Below are 8,892 nucleotides of genomic sequence, written 5' to 3'. Positions count from 1 at the left end.
GGTTGGGATATCTGGTCGGCATGGACAAGTTAGACTGAAGGGTCTGTTTCCATACTGTACATCTCTATGACTATGATTCTAGTGTACTTCCGAATAAACCTGTTGGACTATAACTTTGTGTTGTGTGATACATATCAAGGTCACTCTGCTACCGCACACCCTTTAAAAATGGATAATTTAGTTTATGCTACATCTCTTGATACAAGGTAAAACGTGAGAAGAATTGTCTATTAGAAACAGCCACATCCAACTTTTTGAGCTCAGCAGTTTAAGGGAGGTGCTCACAAAGCCTTTCTAAACCCAAGACTAGCGATGAAAGTTTGAATGAACCAGAGTTTTATAATGAATTAATTGCTGTTGTGTGGAAGAAAATTGATTGGTACAAGACAGAAAATGTTCATTAAGATTAGAAATAGTAGTTAGAGGCACTATAGTTAGAATAGTAGTTAGAAGACATTGTAGTTAGCAATAGTAGTTAGAAGACATTGAAGAAAAAGTTGAAACCTGTAAAAATACGAGACTGCAACTGGTGATTAGACTTAGGAGAGGAATTTAAACAAGTTCAACTTTTCAAGGAAGTAGACTTCTACCAAAAGTAAGCACTTCCAGATAAGCTTTGGCATGAAGCTGGGCGACTCAAACTTGACTTCTCAATGTGGTAATGGAACTCAATTTGCCCAGAATCCAAATTAATCTGAAAAAGTGTCTTGATATAAAGTGTAAAAGCACCTTCAAACTAAATAACTGTTATTGAAGGAAAAGATAAATGATGCAAGCCCAAAATGGGTTACAGATCCAGACTGTAGACCTATGAATGAGCTAGATCACTATATATTCTCCATTTTATTCATAAGTATTCAGCAACAGCACAGCAAGTATCCATTAGTTACAGATATCTGTGTATATTAGAGAGAGTCTTGATGCTCTCTGTATTAATTACTTGACTTAAACCTTTTCAGCGTGCTCTCTGCTCAAGTTGCTCCTTAAGTCTACTCTTTTAACTAAGATTTTTTTCACTTGCCCTAGTATTTCTATCATGAAGCTTAGTATCAAATTTTATATGATAAAATCCAATGAAGCATATGTAGATACTGAACTATCCTAAAGGCACTGTATAAATGCAGTTTTTTTCATTTTGTTCACACATTCTCTTCCTCACTCTTTCACTATAGAAAGGATAATACCATTGTCAAATGTGTTTTCTATAATTTTCAAACTAATGACAAGAGACAGCTATAACATTTGAGGGTTAATATTGAATTTTTAAAATATATGCATTCAAAAAATATATGTGCGACTGCTAAATTAAGAATAATCAGTTGCAAGAAATATAAATTATTAGCTTTACACACTGAGTCAACGTCAAACAGCTGACATCAACAGGTCATTTCAAAATATACTCAATGATTTGTGCTGGGTCACACGTGCTTTGTTTTAATTAATACATAAAGTTAACAGTGCAGACACAGGCTAGTTGACCAAACTTGTCTATGCCATTTTTATGCTCCACATTTGTGTCCTCCTACTCAATTTCACTTCATCCTCTTAGCATATATTTGTATTCCTTTTTCCCTCATGTATTTATCCAGCTTTCCCTTAAATGAGTAAATGAGTCCCTGCATGAACCACAACTATTCCATATGGTTGCAAATTCCACAAACTTGAACCATAGCTAAACATTCATCAATTTCAACACCACTTGTAATTCAGAAGCAAGTCTAAGATTGGCACTGATAGGTTGTTCCTCAGCATCCAGAAAAAGACAAAAAGCCAAACCTTGGCATTTGCAGCATATGATTCAACTTTCTCTCACACACATCCTGTTGACTAAGTTATAGAATGTTAATTCTGCAAATCTCTTCTGTCTAATCGTGGCTTATAATTCCCTGACAAATTTTTTTTTGTACCCCAGTGACAAGATGAAATAGATGATTAGTTCCATGTGTTTGCTTTTACCCAATCTGGAGCATTTCCACTTCTGTTATCTCACTCTGGTATAAAATGGCAAACAGCTGTGTCCCTGCAGAGTGTTAAAGTTAAATTAGTTACAGTGAAAGGAAGGAATGTTGAACCCATGGAACAGGAAAGGGTATTCTCATCTTTCAAACACCAAACTTAGATTCTGTGCTGGGACTCTTGGTATTCCATAAATCCGTTATGTAACCAGAATGAGGATGGGTTCAGTCAGACTTGAAGTTCTGTTTTAAGACAGCACAAAGTACTTTAACAATGAATCTGCCAAATCCCTGCCCAACCTTGTCTTCTTTGTTTCAGTAAATACAAAAACCACTATTCCCATGATCCTTTAAAATGTTTCCATGCATATCCCTTACATATTTTGAAGGAACTGCTGTCGAATCTGTTCTGTCTCCACTGAGAAAAATCAGTTCCTGATTCATTCTTTGATAATTATTTGTAACTTATTAGATGTACTAAGAAATGAGAGTGGATGTCTCCAGCCAATGGAGAAATAATACCTGAAACTCTTCAAACAGCAGGAAAGCATAGAAACAGGCCCTTCAGCCCATTATATCTGTGCCATGATGACTACACATGGTCCAAATCCCTCTGTTCCTTGCCTGGTCATGTGTTTGTATAAATGCTTCTTAAACTTTGCTAACATATCTTCTTCTACTATCTCCCCTGGCAGCAGGTTCCAGGCACCTACCACCCTCTGTGTAAAATACCTTTCTCACATATCTCGCTTATATATTTTCCCTCACACCTTGAATCTATGCCCCCAGTATTTGACATTTCCACCCTGGGAAAAAAAAGACTCTGACTAGCCACCCTAGCCATGCCTTTGAAAATTTTATATACTTCTATCAAATTGCCCCTCAGTGTCAGACACTGTAGCGAAAACAATCGAAATTTGAACAACCTCTCCTTATAGCTAATACAGCCCAATCCAGGCAACATCCTGGTAAATCTCTTTTGCACCCTCTCCAAAGTCTTCCTGTAGTGTGACGACCTGAACTGCAGACAATAGTCCAAATGTGGCCTATACAACTTGCCAACTTTTATACTCAATGCACTGACCAATAAAGTCCGTATGCTCTGTTGCACCTTATTCACTTGTATTGCCATTTTCAGGGAGCTATAGACTTGTATCTCAAGCTCCCTCTCTGTATCGATGTTCCTAAGGGTCCTGTGATTAACTGTATAGTTTCCTCTTGCATTTGACCTCCCATCACCTTACTCTTGTCTGGATTAAACTCTATCTGCTATTTCTCCATCCAACTTTCCAACTGAAACTACTTTTTTACTTAATGCAACAATGGTAATTCTTTGAACAAATTCTTTGTACATCTATATTCACAAGTTTAGCCTTGAAAAAGAATAACTGATAATGAAGCTTAAGATTTGAAACAATACAGAAAAGTCATCACCATTTCAAGCAAAATTATGAGAGTTGAACAATGGACAAAAGCTCAAACCAGGCTTCACATCAATAAGAACTGCCTCACAGGATGTGACAGAATACTTGTAATAGGATTCTGGGCAGTTCTAGATCATTCAGTAGGTAGTTAGATACTGCAATGAGGGAATTTCTGGATTGCTTGGCTGATTAATGTACAAATCCTGCAAGTAAGAGTTTTGTTGCAGGATCCTTTAATACAAATAATGAACAGGATCTAAATTGGTGAAATGGCTTTTGGAATTAAATTCTCACAACACACAAAAGCCATGTTGCAAGCATCTCAGAAGTGTCATGGTTTATTGGCTTTTGGAGAGCTGTTGACTAAAATGCAAAATAAATCTGAAACAGGAATAAAACTGCAGATGTTTATTTGAGTTCCACCTTCTTTCAAAGTGTGACCGGATGATGTTGAACAAAGTTGAACAAAGCCCAATATCCAGATCTCAAGCTTCTGGTTAGAGAGGAAATGGAAAACAGCAACACCAGTTTTAGGGAAAAGGAGAGCAAAGTAAAATAAAAGTATTTAAATTAATTTGGAAATCAGAGTATTCAAACTTTTGTGGTCACTGTTCAATTTTCCAAGCCTTACCGATCTCAGAGAACTTAATAAATTATTTGCCAAACCCAGGAAGGTAGGATATCAAATCACAAATAAATTGTCCTACCTGTGTTCCCAAATGAACTGAATGTCTAATTCGGAGTTTAAAAATTACCATTTGAAAGTCACTCATGGACCAAGTAGCATATAGTAGAAATGCATTCAACTCAGATCAAAATGAATCCCTAGCAAATACTATATCCATTTCTAAATCATAAATGTAGCGGGAAATTTTATTTTATGTTCTAGAGAGGAAATTTCCAGCTCCACATCCAACATTCAAGAATCAATTCTGAGTAATAGATTCTTTCCTCCATTATAACTTTATTCAGAACAAATCTATGCTTATGTCTCTGAGAATGTCCTATGTCTACTCTGCAGAAAATAAATCTTCTCACTCCAAACAATTGCATTGCAGGGCTATTTAATTCTGCAGCAAACATCACTCAGTGATTAAACTGAAAGGAAGGAAGAACAATCGAAAGTTCCTTTGCTTTAGACACTGAAGGAATCATTTCCAAACATCTAAAACAAAATCAAAATACTGCAGATTCTACAAAACTGAAATCAAATTTGTAATTTTTGAGAAGATCTGTAGCTCAGGTTAAGGTTCAGTTTCTAAGTTTGCTCACTGAGCTGAAAGGTTTGTTTTCTGTTTCGTCACCATGCTAGGTAACATCATCAGTGAGCCTGCGGTGAAGCGCTGGTCTTATGTCCTGCTTTCTATTTGTGTGTCTTGGGCTCTTAAGGTGGGTGATATCATTTCCAGTTCTTTTTCTGAGGGGTTGGTAAATGGGGTCCAATTAATGTGTTTATTGATGGAGTTCCAGTTTGAATGCCAAGTCTCTAGAAATTCCCATGCGTGTCTCTGTTTAGCCTGACCGAGGATGGATGTGTTGTCCCAGTTGAAGTGGTATCCTTCTTGTCTATATATAAGGATACTAGTGATCATGCATCACATCTTTTGGTGGCGAGTTGGTGTCTGTGTATCCTGGTAGCTAGTTTTCCACCTGCCTGTCCGATGTAGTGTTTGTTACAGTACTTGCATGGTATTTTGTAAATGACATTAGTTTTGCTGGTTGTTTGTATTGGGTCCTTTAGGTTCATCAGTCACTGTTTAAGTGGAATGGTAGGTTTGTGGGCTACTATGATACCAAGGAGTCAGAGTAGTCTGGTTGTTATTTCAGAATGCCTTTGATGTATGGCAATGTGGCTAGAGTTTCTGGGTGCATTTTGTCTGTTTGTTTGGGTTTGTTGTATAGGAATCAGCAGACTATATTTATTGGGTATTGGTTCTTCTTAAATATGCTGTATAGGTACTTTTCTTCTGCTGCTCATAGTTCTTGGGTGCTGCAGTGTGTTTAAATAATGCAGCTCCATTTGTGGGTGTTGGGATGATTGCTTCTGAAATTAAGTATCTGGTCTGTGTGTATTGCTTTCCTGAGACGCTGATCTGAGGTTCTCCATTAACTGTTCATTCCACTGTGACATCTAGGAAGGGGAGTCTGTTGTTCTCTTCTTCTTTTGTGAATTTTATGCCAGTAAGGATATTGTTGATGATATTGTAGGTTTCCCCTAATTTGTTCTGTTTTGTGGTTACAAACAGATCATCCACATAGCAGACCCAAAGTTTGTTGGATATGGGGAGGTTGTTTGTTTGGGTCTCTGCATTACTGTTTCTGTTAAGAAGCCTGATATTGGTGATCCTATGGGTTTTCCGTTGATTTGTTTGTAGGTCTTGTCATTGAAGGTGAAGTGGGTAGTGAGGCACAGGTCTGCTAGCTTGAGGATGTTGTCTTTGTTATTGGAGTTGATGCTATCTGGTGTTTGTGTCCTTGGTTCCTCTAGTAGTGTGATCGGTGTTTTTTTGGCCAGGCTAATGTTAATAGATGTGAATACGGCTGTTACGTCAAAGGAGACCATTATTTCATCCTCTTGTATCTTGGTGTCTTTGATGGTGTTCTGAATTCTTGGGTGGAGTCAATGGAGTGGCATGAGTCTTCTACTAGGTATTTCAATTTCTGGTGGAGTTCCTTAGCTAGTCTGTATGTCGGTGTTCCAGGTAGTGAGATTATGGGTCTGAGGGGGGCCCCTGGTTTGTGTATTTTAGGTAGTCCATAGAAACAGGGTTCTTCCGGTTGGATCCATCTTGTTTCATTTTTTGGAGATCGGTCTCGTTAATTTGTCCTGATTTATAAATTTTCTTCAATGTGGCTGTGACACGATTTTCTAACTGTTGAGTCGAGTCTATCACCACCTGTTGATAAGTGTCGGTATCTGTGAGCCGTGAATTCATCTTTTCAATGTACTGTGTTCTGTTTACAATGACAGTCATGAGACCTTTGTCTGCAGGTAGGATTACAATGTTTGTGTTTTCTGTGTCCTTCTAGGGCTTTCCTTTCCTCTGTGTTGAAGGTGTTACCGTGTTTCTTCCTGCTTAGTGTTGGTGCAACTGTCTGTCTGATGGTCTGCTGGGTTTCTTGTAATGTCATTTACAAAATACCATGCAAGTACTGTAACAAACACTACATTGGATAGGTTAGCGGTTAACAATGGGTGATAACTAGACATAACTTCAACATATTGTCTAGCTATCACCTATTGTTAACAGCTAACCTGAGAATGCAACTTTTAAAAAAAACAGTTTTGTGATTTACACATGAAAGAAGTGAAACTATCATGGTATTCAAACAGATGAAAGACTCAACAGACAATCAATTTTTCAATGTATAATTTCAGTTACATCACACTGTAAATTTTTGCTAAAAATTGTGTGTTAGGATTGAGCCCTCCATTATCACCTGATGAAGGAGCGACGATCCAAAAGCTAGCGTGCTTCCAATTAAACTTGTTGGACTATAACCTGGTGTTGTGTGATTTTTAAGTTTATATTTGAGACATTTTGGTAGTATCTGTTTCCTGAGGTATTCATGCAGGAAGTACAGTTCTTTGCAGGGGCACTCAATCTGATGGCGTTGGTTTCCCATCTTCGGGTTAGTTTTAGCATATCGCGCCCAGAGATGTTTGTAATAAACACATCGATTTGGACTCCATTTACCAACCTCTGAGAAAAAGAACCAGAAATGATATCACTCACCTTAATAAACCAAGACACATAAATAGAAAGCGGAACCTAACACCAGTCGCTCACTGATGATGTTACCTAGCATGGTGATGAAATGTCTGAAAACAAACCTTCCAGCTCAGCAAGAAAACTTACAACCTGAACCACAATCTGAGTTACAAATCTTCTCAAAAATCGCAAACACCTATGGGTGCAATATGCTAAAACTAGACGAGAAGTAGACACTATGATAATGGATGAATGGACACCGCACAATCATCAGGCAGGGATATTCCCTCCAGTCGGGGAACACTTCAGCAGTCAGGAACATTCGGCCTCGGACTTTCGGGTGACCATCCTCGAAGGCGGACTTCGGGACAGGCAACAATGCAAAGTACCCAGCAGAGGCTGATAGCCAAGTTCAGTACCCATGAGAATGGCCTCAACCAGGACCTTAGGTTCATGTCACCCTACAGGTGACTCCATTGCACTATACATTCTTTCACACACATGCATACACATTCTTACATACTCTCACACTTTTACATACTCACACATTCAAGCAGACTCTCTCTCATATGCACACACATACACCTGCCCCACTCACACCTGCATCTTCTCACAGGCTTATACCCCATCACACCCACATACATACTTTACCAAGCTTGCACATTTGCAAGCACACACTCTTTCACATGCACTCACGTGCACGCACTAGCTGTCGCTGTCTCTCTCTCTCTCTCTCTCCTGCATGCACACACACAAAGGTTTATGGGATGAATTTATATTTGCAGAATTAATATTTGCATACACATTCTATTTTGCTCAAAAAATGCATAACCTACAGGCAGTTAATCCATGTAATATCTTGTAAATTCCACTTTAGAAATAGAACCATCTGACTCAAGATTGGGATACTAAGAGACTTTAACCTTACACCTCTAATGCATTGTCTGAGCTGAAATGGCACCTTTTGTTATAAAATCTAAAGTTATCTTGAGAATGTGACTTAAAAGAAGTTCTGGGGTTTACATGTTAAAGAACTGAAACTAGCAAACCCATTCTAAAAGATGAAACACTTAATCTAGATTTGTTCAATATATCATTTCAGCTGCATGACATTGTAACCTTTTGCTATAAATTCTGTGTCTTATGATTCTGCTTCACAACAACCTGATGAAGAAACAGTGCTTTGAAAGCTAGTGCGTCCAAATAAACCTGTTGGACTATAACCTGGGTGTTGTGTGATTTATAACTTTGTCCACCCCAGTCCAACATCAGCTCCTCAAATCATGATCTGAAGCTGTTCAATTTTTCAGGCTTGGCAGTAAAGTGTTTCTTGTGCTTAAATGAGCTTTTCTGAAACAGACTAGGAGACAAAGGACAGAAAGGTTAGATTGAAAGTAGGATGTTTGTTTTTGGAAATCATATAAAAACACAGACCATATTATAGCCAGGGTGATTCACATGGTTTTGTGATCACAGAGGAAGTGATAAACCATGGGAGCTCAGAGTGTAATAAATATAAGTGTTGAATTTTCTTGAAGTATGCTGTTAAAATCTTGATATGCTATCAAGTGTACCTTTGAGTGCGATGTCACATACTCGGATACCTTCAAGACATACATCATAAATTGGTAACACTTCTTTGTTCACATGGCTTTCATCTTGGAAAGGCAATGGAAATTTTGCAGGGTTAAAATATTGGGCTTCATGTTGGATGAAAAGAGCTAAGAGGAAACTTTACAAAAATTCACTTTAAATTAAGACACCTTGTTCTCTTATCAATCTTGGAAAATAAACAATGTG

Source organism: Chiloscyllium plagiosum, unplaced genomic scaffold (assembly GCF_037043375.1).
Source record: "Chiloscyllium plagiosum isolate Xiang-an unplaced genomic scaffold, Cpla_swu_hap1 HiC_scaffold_9, whole genome shotgun sequence".
NCBI lineage: Eukaryota > Metazoa > Chordata > Chondrichthyes > Orectolobiformes > Hemiscylliidae > Chiloscyllium > Chiloscyllium plagiosum.
Note: the sequence above shows the minus strand (reverse complement) of the source record.